This window comes from Jaculus jaculus, chromosome 9, assembly GCF_020740685.1.
Source record: "Jaculus jaculus isolate mJacJac1 chromosome 9, mJacJac1.mat.Y.cur, whole genome shotgun sequence".
Taxonomy (NCBI): Eukaryota; Metazoa; Chordata; class Mammalia; order Rodentia; family Dipodidae; genus Jaculus; species Jaculus jaculus.
The window spans coordinates 59,833,424-59,843,392 of record NC_059110.1 but is presented as its reverse complement, the minus strand read 5'-3'; the positions used below and the strand labels follow the sequence as shown (position 1 = coordinate 59,843,392).

At 39.0% G+C, this 9,969-nt stretch overlaps 1 protein-coding gene across 2 annotated transcripts in view; it reads left to right on the top strand.

The window, feature by feature from the left end:
• The first annotated feature begins 4,989 nt into the window (after positions 1-4,989).
• Lrrc4c (leucine rich repeat containing 4C) overlaps positions 4,990-9,969 on the top strand; it is a 1,536,732-nt gene continuing 1,531,752 nt past the window's right edge. For both annotated transcript variants that reach the window (XM_045159294.1, XM_045159290.1), the window contains exon 1: positions 4,990-5,626. The gene's annotated coding sequence lies outside the window, so the exon portion shown is untranslated. The remainder of the gene's footprint in view (positions 5,627-9,969) is intronic.

The window sequence follows — 9,969 nt, the reverse complement described above, 5'->3', positions numbered from 1 at the left end:
TACCCCCTTCCCATTGGCCCCTCCTTGTTGAGGTATATGGGTCATGCATTGTAGAGTTAGCCCACAGTTAATGGTACGATAAATGTCTCTGCATATCATGACCCAACACGTAGTTCTGACATTCTTTCCGCCCCCTCTTCTGCAAAATTTCCCTGAGCCATGTTGGGTTCATGTTGGTCTGCTTCAGTGATGAGGTGTTGGGGGCTTATGAGGCTCTGGCTCTCTGATTTGGCAGGAGTTGATTTTTCTTTGTGTTGGTCTCCTTCCCCCTTGTGCTGGTATCCAGTTCAACAGGAAAACAGCACCCTTGCTTGTTTCACCAATTTTTTTTAGTTTCAGCCAGGGCCCTTTTGAGGTATAATGGGGTGGCTCTCTCCTTAGGATCTGCATCTATCTGAAAAAGAGAAACAGATTTTCCAACAGAGAGTAAGTTAGCACCAGGACAAATGAGATAACCCTTACATTTTTTATAGAGAGTTTAATAGGTGTAGGCCCTCTTGTAGCCCATGATTGATGGTAGCTTGATATTGGAGAGTGGGCTTATGTTTGGATATGGTTCTAACTTATTTCCTAGCTTCAGCTATGGGCCCCACATCTATAGTACCTAACCTGAATCTACCCAAGATACCTTACATACTCAGAAAGCATATCATGGACTAGGCACCAGGATGGATGGGGAGGGAGGAGAGGACATTGAAGGGGTGGGAAACACTAATATTGACCCAAACAGCAATAGTACCATAAAATTCTACTTCCTAAAAGGAAGACCAAATGGCTGAATCTGCACCAAGCCCTTAAAGCAAACACCTGAACCACAAGGCACTGGAGAGGGTAGGATCAAGTCTAACCTAAATCTTCTACATCTTCCTTCCCTCCCTCCCTCTTTCTCTCTTGTCTCTCTAACTCTTGTGTATTAGTCAGCTTTTTCCTCATTTTCTTAGTGGGCACTGACCTGTAATGCCCAGTACCAGCATGGGGCTATCATCCACAATGAGCTTTGGATTAGAGAAACCTACAAGTTTTCCTAAAAGGATGACAGATTTCTGTCAGAGTACTTGATGACCCACCAAAGGTTAGTGGTAAGACCCTATTGCTGAAGACACCATATGCAGCTGACAAGTAAAATGGAACGGCATGCCTGGAAGCCATGAGAGAGTCAGTCCCCAGACAGTCAGCATGTCTAGTGCCAGAAGATGCTACATGGGCAACTGGGGAAATGACCAATATCTGTCCAAGAAACTCATGGTCTAACCTACTTAGCAGCAAATAACCTGTTGTGATGCCCACACAAGTGCGATAGAGGAATTCATATGTAATTGTTTGTCCTTGGCTGACATCTTGGTATTTCTTTTCCTTGGAAAATAAGTTACAATTGTTGTTTAACGATCAATAGCTCAGAAAGTCAATATCCAGGTATTTTAAATGATCTCAAGTACAATGATAACTTACTGTGATCTTTTATGGAATTACTAATTGCACTGTAACTATTTCCTAGGATATATTTTTTTTCACCTTGTATCTTATTCAGCTTGGGCTTCTAGGTAAAGATAGGAGCAATGAAGAGATCAGCTTCCAGGTGTCACCACTGTTTGACCCATGATGAGGGTCCTCATCCTGGTTTGTGAAAGTTATTCTCTACTATATTCTCATATGGCATAAAGAAAGCTCATGTCCCTCATATTTTTTTTTTTTCTTATAATGCAGCATTCTACTCACAAACTCTCCATCTTCATGAGGTAGTACCTCCCAAACCCGCCATGGCCCATGTAGAAAAGAAAAGACAATGTCTTTTCCTAACTCATCATAATATTCCCAGCTGAGGCCTTACAGCAAGAGAGAAAAGCATACACATTTAATGAGTATAACTTTCATGTGAGAAGTGGGCCTTTAGAAATAAAGATAAAATAGGGAAGTCTTAAATTTTGCGTTTAAGTTTGTCAAAATAGGGTAGAAATAAGCTGATAGTTATAAACTGAGGGAAACTTATCAAAACCTTTTTCGTCAGATTCTTCGTGTGTGTGTGTGTGTGTGTGTGTGTGTGTGTGTGTGTGTGTATGTCTATGTCAATAAGAACAACACTATTCCTCAGAGTAACACAGGTCCCCTCAAAAATGAAGGCTTTGCAACCTACTTCAGGGGTTAGGTTAGCTAGCTGTAATGGTCTATTTCAGGAGGGAAGGTACAAGGGGAAATTTAGAGTGATGTATGTGTGTGTGTGTGTGTGTGTGTGTGTGTTTGTGTGTAGGTGGGTTGTGATATGTTTGGGAGATTTTTTTTTTTAATCCCATTACCCTGTCCCCAAATGTCATCCCATTGGGGATTAGGAATTCCTCATATGATTTAATGGGGCATAGGCATTAAGTTTATTGCACCTTTTTAAGAATTGCTTCAAAAAATACTGATGGTGGAACTTTTAATTTTTATTAAATTTTCTTTCTAAATGCATTCTACTTGATTCCAGATTTCAGACAAATCAAGAACGTACAATCCCACCCTTCCATGTGTATTGTGACATGCAGATGAATGTTAAGACATGTGTATGAATGATCATTTATAGAGTGGCCAAATGTTACATTACCAGAGGCTGAAAAAAGGAAGCTCAATACACCTATTTGTAAAAATAAATTTAAAATACACATCTTTCAATATTAAAAATATTAACTGATTGTCTTTATCGATGGTCCATTCATATAAAGCTCACAGAGTAAGAATCAACATCAACTTTGTTTGTTATTCATAGGTAGCACATACAGATCCATATATATATATACACACACACATACATATATATGTTATATATATGTATAACATTACATACATTACATACATTATATATATATACACACACACACACACACACACATACATACACATACATACACATATGGAACAGTTGTGTTAGGAAATATAGTAAGTGCATAATGAATGATGATTCATTTTTGTCTTCATATTTATTTAGGTAGTAGTGTTATTTTAAAACAAAAGAGAAAAAGATGGGCAAAGTGTTACCCAAATAAAACAAGACAAAAACAAATGGCTTGTAGAGATTAGATATCTGACTGAAGGCAAATGTGAATTCAGTACTGTCTGAATTCCAAAGACCAAGCATAGTATTCTATTGATATCTGGACCAATTTAGATTGTGAAGTTGTGGTTACTCATTAGTTACATTCAGATAAATTAAGGATAATTTGATATGTCAGCTGATTTTCTAAATGTTGAAAGATTAAACGCAAGGTCTGCAGCTGTGGCTCAGAGTGTGAATTAAGTAAATAAACGGTCCTGAGTTCAAATACCAGCACCAACAAATGCTTAGCAAAATAAAATGTATAACAAATTGATAACAACCAAAATTCTTTGTTCAATTTACTTGTGTATATATTAATAATGTTCATATACCATGTTTATATAATACTTTCAAATTAATTTTTATAGATATCAAGGAAAAACAGAACTATTGCTTTCAAATAAATGCATCACACAATTTACTTGTAAATACTAACAACTTCATTTACTTCTGTGAGTATGATTTGTGACTTAATTCTGTGATTGTTATATTACAAAGAACATACTGAATTATTTATTCCACAGAGCAATAAAGTCATCGGAGATGAACATGTAATTTTAGGGGTGGAATATTTTTTCTAATGACATGTCAAAATTATGTAAAATGGTGGCTTTAAAGACACTTTAAACAATATGAGGCAAGCTCTTCTCTGAGCACCTTCTGTTACTTTAAAATTATCAAAGTTCAATATTTCATATTATCATCATTAATTTTCTTAAAAGTCTGTGTTTACTTGGGTAAATTAAATGTTTGCCTTTCCTTGTAGAATTCTTTTTTCCGTATCTTCTTTGGGACATCTGCTGGATAAACCTAGTATTGCAATTGCTACATCCTCTCTTACCTGCCCTCTCTAATTGCCCAATTCTTTTTCCGGAAATACCAAATTCAACCTAAGAACCCAATGAATATCCTTGAGGAAAGAAAAGGTATTGAAATGTGAGAGTCCACCTTAGATGAGGAGAATTATCATTATCGAGGTTGAGGAATATTTTTAGCATATTGTACATTTATTTCATTTCAGAGTTTGGTAATAAAAGGCATATCACATTATTCCTTCATTTGAAACTGTAAGCATACTCCATGTAAGCATATGCAATATTTACTATTTTTGATTGTCAACTTGTCCCCAATATTAGTGTGACTCTCAAATATTCCCTAGAGTTTGACAACGAAATAACAATAATTAAAAAAAAAAACATATGTTAAAGTAATATTAATCCTGCAGGATAGGGTCCAAATCTTGTATTTTAAACTGGACCTAGCTCTCAGCACACATTGGCTGCAGGATACAGAACAGATACATGAGCAAACATTTTTATGTCAAAAGAAATGCAGGTTGCCACCCTCCCGTCGTTCAAGTGTGGATACTTGTTGCCAACTCTTACATTTACAGGATGGAGCTGATTTTTGAAATTGCTTTGTATTTCCATTTCATAGCTAGGGCAGCAGCATGTTAAAATTTTGCCTTGCTCTCCTTGGAGCCTATTTATAATGTGAATTTGTATCCCAGGACATTTTTCCCCAGCTTTTTGAAATATTACCTCTATGCTTCTAAGGCAAAGTCCCACACCTCCCCCCGCATCCCCCCCCCCACTTCTTTATCCCAAGCAAACACTGTGAGAGCAAGAGTGCAGGACAGTGACGCCCACGGTGACAGTCCTCCTGGCAGAGCGCAGGCATCTTCCTGCAGGCACTGTAGCCAGGGAAGTCCACATGCACTGTACCGCATGCTGACCCCCTTGAAGAAACTGTAGCTAACCATCTCATTAGTATTCTCGCCCCCACTGTGTCTCACTGGCAGCATGGAGGGCTGAGTAAGAAGCAGAGGACAGGGACACAGGCTCCGCTCTGGTAATCATCTCAGCGCAGGCTGCCGGGTGGGGGTAGGGATGCAGCACAGCAGGATTCATAACCTTGCCGTAATCCAGGCACCGCGCGCGCCCACACCTCGGAGTAACTGCTTCTTGGCTTGAGGCAGCTGGCTGGGGAAAGGACCCTGACTCTGGTCCTGGGGTTCCCCCTGATTTTGATGTGCTTTTAATCTTGTGCAGACCTGGGAAGGTAGCGCGAGCAGCCGCAGCGCACAGCTCTTAGAGGTTACTACTGACAGTTTCCATCACACAGGCTGGGAGACTGTCTGTGAGGGTGATCTTGCCTGCCTGCTTCGCGAGCAAGAGGATGTGTGTCTCCATCCTGTGAGTGTATGCGTGTGTCAAAACCCAGGCAGGTGTACCGTGGGAGATTGTTACAGCGTGGAGATAATCTAGGAGCACGGTCTATTCCCATCTCCCATTGCCCCCTGTCTCCCTCATGTTCCCCTCTTCCTTTTGCCTTTGATGAGTTTTTGGCTTACTTTTTGGTGGAGTCTCTTGGGCACGGATTTTGCTGGCGTTGGAAGATCAAATAAATGGAACATTTAAATTTTTCTCCTATGTGACTCAAAGAAAAAGATAAAAACAAACAAACAAAAAACAGAAGAGGAAAAGGAAATAGAATGGTGTGTTTTCAGCTAGAGGACTTAAAATTTTCCTTGGCGAACTTTGGGAATCCGTCCAGAAGGTAAGTCACAAGGCTTCTGGCTGCTTGTTTTCTTACATAGCTTGTGCTTTCCTGCTTGATTTTGGAAATCCATATGCGGTTTATCAACACACTTCTGATAGTGTCACTCTGAAGCGAACTCAGTGTGTGGCATTTGGGGGAATTCACATGCTAAGGAGGTTATTTCCAATAGAAGGATCAGCCTCCTCCCCCTTTACCATTTTTTTAATACCACTCTTCTTTATCTGGCATTTTCACAGTGAATTCTGAATATACCAAATCTGTAAAATAATAATAATGATGATGATCTGAACATTCTCCTTCCTTGAAATGAGTCATTAAAATTGACAAAAAAAGATTCTGAAGGAAGAGCTGCTGGCATGGCTCTGAGAAAAGCAAATCAGTCTGCTCAAAAACTGGGTGGGGGAAAAGAGACTTAGGACAAATTGATAGTAGACACCCCCCCTCCCACTTCCACTACCAGGGATCTTATTTTCTTCTTTCTGAGTTGCTGTATCTTCTCTGGTGAGTAGTAAATCTGGGCATAGCAGAAAAGCTGTCTCAACAGCTCTTACTAGAAGCAAATGAGAGCAAAGTAGAAATTGTTTAGTATTTTCAACGTTGCTTTTCTTATTGTTCTGATTCTCTTGACACTGCATCTAATTAACCTTTTTGAATTCAATGTCCTCTAATTAAGACTAGTGACTGACGTTTTGGAACATCCTCTCTCTTTTTGCTCTCCCTGGATTAGGGAGTGTGGTTACCAATACTCTCAATCATGTATTCTTGCGTATAAAAGCAATTGACATTAGGAATTCAAGTGACTCCTCAAGCAACTTGCCACCTCATTCAGCTTTATTCCAAGTCCCTGTTTTCCTTAAAGTGAAATGCAGATTACATTTTACCTGTCTGGATTCCAAGGTTATTTAATTAAAGCAAAATATTATTTCATTGTGACAGGACATGAGTGTTCCTGTGTTTGTAATTTTATCTCTGAATTGGCACCACTTGGCTTCTCTCATGAGTTGAGAATAACTTGTAAATAGGTTACTAAGAGGCTAAATCCCCCAGTGCATATGATAGAATCTTAGTTCCTCAGTGAGCATATATGAAGAGTTATTCTGGAAAGATTGGTGATATTTCCTGGACTGCCTTGGACTTTAAAGGTTACTATGAGTATGTTCATGGCACATGACAGGTGTGGTCAAGCTGGTAGATGAGGGCACACTGAGTTGATGCTTTGCAAATACTGATAAGTATATTTAGGTAGAAAGTGTAAATTGTAACAAGATGTATTCAGAAATGATTGATAGAGTCAAAGATTGTATGAACATCTATGTTGAGTCATGTCAGATGTCGTACTTAAAACACTGATATTCTTTTATGTTTTAAATGAGAATTATTAAAAAGAATAAAAGATGAGGTTATATACTCTGTTATTTCTCTCATGGATTATCTATGCAATGAGTTCTGCATAATAATTTTGGAAAAGCATAATTACAGCTGTTAAAGATGTCCTTTACACCCAGTTAGCTCTCTAACTAATGTTCCCTCATAAACATACACACACACATACACATACACACATACACACACACACACAAACACAAACACATACACACACATAAACACAAACACATACACACATACACATACGCATACACATACACACACACAAACACATACACATACACACACCCACATACACACGCACCCACACACACACACACACACATACACACACAAATACATACACATACACAGTTCCCTGTTGAATATGCTTTGGGAGAACTCTCTCTGATGTGTAACTCATCATCTGCCCTTTCTGCTATTTCTGATGAGGATATTTTTATCTGTTACCCAGAGGTGACAGTTCTTATTTCCTTATTAGGCATTTCCTTATTAGGAAAGGGATTATTTTATTTTTCCTTTTAAATAGCTGGAACACAGTAGCAATTTTGAAGAAAATTTTATTTTCTTTGTGGAGAAAACAAGCTGGCAATCATGAAACCTGAAAGCAAAGATAAGGATGTAAATAACAAACATCAAGTTTACTATTCTAAAGAGAGACTGATGCAGATGTTCCAAATACCTACCAGTCATAGCAGGCATCTTAGGTCACTGATTTTGTGTTAGAACTGTTCTGAATAAAGAGAAGCCCTTTGTAGATGCCACTCTGGAAATTAGTAACTTAGTACCTCTTTTCTTTGAGGCTATCTAATTTTGACTGTTCCTCCCCCAATTCACATTCTCATCCAGTGGGAGTATATTTAGACTTGTGGTGTTTGTGAAATTAATTGCACAGATTATTTTCAATGCCATTTCAAAACTAATAGATAATAATCTCTGTCTTTTGTGGGCTTGAGATTTAATAGAGTGGTGCTTTCATTAGCACTTACTTTAGGCTAATAATAGAAGTGGAGTACAAGCCAACCCAGAATCTTATGACTCCAACACATGCAACATGTAAATCTAGTCCTTTGTATCTCAGGGCATCCCATTGGAGGAGGAGTTTGTGCCACAGTGACCTCATCTTTATTATCAGCTCAGGTCACAGCCATGAGAAATAGCTTTGCATCAGACTTGACTCCATACTCATAGTTGACTTTCTTGAATTTTGTTTGATGGTGGAGAGTGTTTTGAGATTTAACTTGTTTGGTTTGCTTGCTTAACAAACCCAGAATAGAGAAGCAGAGGGCAAGAGGGAGGGAGGGATCTTCCACTGTAGCAGGGGTAACACATAAGAGTTGCCCATGAAAAGGGAATGATGTTTCTTAGGAGAAATATATGCAGACTTTTTTTTTTTTAAAGAATGAATTGAGAAAAAGTTGCTTTGAATTTATTGGAAAGAATGAATGGAACAACAGTTCTCTTTATGTTTAATTCCAGCCAGTTGATAGGCCTTTCTCTGGGTTTCTGCTCAAGTCAGCCTACCAGTCCCAACACTTTTCTAATGTGTTTGTGTTTTTATGTTCTTAAGACTGGACCCATGAATAGCTTCTTCCCTATGAAACCAATGGGTCTGACAACTGAAAAGTCAGCAGCTACTGAGAGCTTTTGGAAAGCTATGATTATCTGCAGTCAGCTCAAGCACAGAAAGGGCTCTTGACTCTCTGGCTGTGGGCTCTGAAGGACCATGAGGACTGAATTTGAAGTTTTGTTGGCTGAGTCATTACAGCATCCCAGAGGGGTATGTGTGGGTTAGTTCAATGACAATTTTGCTAATGCCTGAACTGAGGCTAGGATGAAGAAATTGAGAACATCAGTATGCAGCACACAATATATATTCTTGGGAGGGCAGAGATAGACTTTGTTGACATGCTGTATGCCACATTGTCCTTTGTCTTTGAGATTCTCGGAGTCCCCCACACCACCCCGTCATAGGTTATAAAAGAAAAGACAATTGATTAGGGAATTTGCAATAAATGAAGTCAAGTCACTCAATTATCTGCACTGTGCTTTGCAGAGGCCTGGGTTACAACCAGGAGATGGTAAACACTGGGTTAAAAAACAGATGTAATCAAGCACTAGTTGTGTGGCTTAATGATTATCAAGTCCCTCAAATATAATTCTTCACTCATTGTGTTATCATAGGATTATAATATTTGTGGTGGTTTGATTCAGGTGTTTGTATAAACTTAGATATTTTAATAGTAGGCTCCCAGCTGATGGAGATTTTGGAATTAACACTTTCTGGTGGCACTGTATTGTTAGGGGTAGGCTTATGGGCATCATAGCCAGTTTCCCCATGTCAGTGTTTGGCACACTCCCCTGTTTTTGTTGTCTACCTTATGTGGGCCAGGTCCTGATGTCCATCCTCTGCTTATTCCATCATTTTTCCTTCTATCATGAAGCTTCCCCTCTAGCCTGCAAATCAAAATAAACCTGTTTTTCCTAAAAGCTGCTATTGGTTGGGTGATTTCTACCAGCAATGCGAATTCAACTGCAACAGTAAAGAGGTACTGAGGAGAGGGGTTGCTGCTCGACACCTGAGTGTGTGGCTTTGAGCTTTTGGAGCTGATTTCCAAGAGGAATATGGAAGGACTTGAAACCTTGGCCTAAGAGACAACTTGCAGTGCTATAAATACAGCTTGTTTGAATATTCCAATCAGAGTTGAAAGACCTGAATGCAGTAAGAACTATGGATTGTGAGGTTTGGCTTATGATGGTAAGAAAGAACTTTGTCTGGACTGGACTAGAAGCAGTTTGTGTGAGAAGTGTCCTGTTATGCCCGTGTCCTGAGAAGTTAAGCAGGGTTGCTTTGGGTAGAAATGAATTGGTGTGAGTAGAGGGATATGGCACAGAAAAAAAGAAAAATCTCTGGGTAAACTGCTGTCAGTTCAGCTACAATTGAGAGATTACAA